This window comes from Galeopterus variegatus, unplaced genomic scaffold (assembly GCF_000696425.1).
Source record: "Galeopterus variegatus unplaced genomic scaffold, G_variegatus-3.0.2 Scaffold827, whole genome shotgun sequence".
NCBI lineage: Eukaryota > Metazoa > Chordata > Mammalia > Dermoptera > Cynocephalidae > Galeopterus > Galeopterus variegatus.
Window position 1 is genome coordinate 183506 of NW_007726938.1, and position 1493 is coordinate 184998.

General features: G+C 49.4%; 1 non-coding gene across 1 annotated transcript; it reads left to right on the forward strand.

The window, feature by feature from the left end:
* The first annotated feature begins 370 nt into the window (after positions 1-370).
* TRNAI-GAU lies at positions 371-444 on the forward strand. Its single transcript has one exon. It is a non-coding gene; the product is annotated as a tRNA-Ile (tRNA).
* The last annotated feature ends 1049 nt before the right edge of the window (positions 445-1493 follow it).

Below are 1493 nucleotides of genomic sequence, written 5' to 3' on the forward strand. Positions count from 1 at the left end.
CGGGAGCGCCACCGTGCTCCCAAGCGGAGCACTCTCCAGTGCGCCACCGGGCCGGCCCTAGAATTGGGATATTTGAATGTTGTAGGAGATTTGGTTTATTAGAGAGCAGCCTCTTAATTCAAATTTAAAATGTATAATTGAAAAACTGAATAAGAGTTAATTTTAAGTTGAAATCTTTCTAAGTTTATGTGCAGCACTGGGACTTTCAACAGTTCACTTTAGTAGCGAGTTTATTAGTTAAGTATAGCAAACACTGAATGAGGGTGCTGTAAAAGTGGCTGTGAGATATGTGTACAGATTGTTACTTTGTTAGGCTGCTAAATAGAAATAATATTTGCAAACTGTGTTTAAAAACTTATGGAAGCAGGCTGGCCAGTTAGCTCAGTTGGTTAGAGCATGGTGCTGATAACACCAAGATCCAGGGTTCCATCCCTGTACTGGCCAGGGGCAAAAAAACAAAAACAAAAAACATATGGAAGATTTTGTAAATTAATTGAACATTAGTTTTTAATATGAATATTCATTTCTGAATAGTTTTTTCTGCAAATAAAAATCGCCCTTAAGCACACCAAAAAACTTCACATCAAAAACATGGATGGTTCGGCCGGCCCGGTGGTGCACTCGGTAGAGTGCGGTGCTTGGGAGTGCGGCGGTGCTCCCGCTGAGGGTTCGGATCCCATATAGAGACTGGTCTGCTCACTGGTTGAGCACGGTGCGGGTGCGACACCGAGGGTTGCGATCCTGTTGCCGGTGCGACACCGAGGGTTGCGATCCCGTTGCCGGTCATGGTACGGGTGCGACACCGAGGGTTGCGATCCTGTTGCCGGTGCGACACCGAGGGTTGCGATCCCGTTGCCGGTCATGGTACGGGTGCGACACCGAGGGTTGCGATCCTGTTGCCGGTGCGACACCGAGGGTTGCGATCCCGTTGCCGGTCATGGTACGGGTGCGACACCGAGGGTTGCGATCCTGTTACCAGTCACGAAAAAAGACAAAAAGGGAAAAAAAAAAAATGGTCTTCTCGTTAGGTTGCTAAAGAAGTCCCCTGGACTCCTCAAAAGTCCCCCATGGGTCAGCAGTCTAGAAACGCCCTGAGCCACATGACTAAAGGTGTTATCTGCGTATTTCTGTAAATGGCCCACTCAAAACTGGACAGCAGATGGAAATGTGGCGGGTCAGTACCTGCTCCCTCCTGAGCTACTCCCTGTGGTCAAAGGCTAAGTGGAGACCTTAGTGAGCCAGTCAGTGAAAGGAATGAGGGACACAGAGGGACAAGTGTCCCAGGCTGATGAAGCAGCACTTACAGGAGGACCAACAGCAGTGGGACTGCAACCTGGCCTGTTGATGAAGAGGTGTGAGGTAGGTCTGGCGGGAGAGTAGGACCAGGCTGCAGGACACTGAGAGGCCTGCTGAGTAGCTGGGGCTTTCCTGAGGTCAACCAGGAGCCACCGTCTTGTGCAGGCATATGATTAGATCACTATCAGTCATCCGTC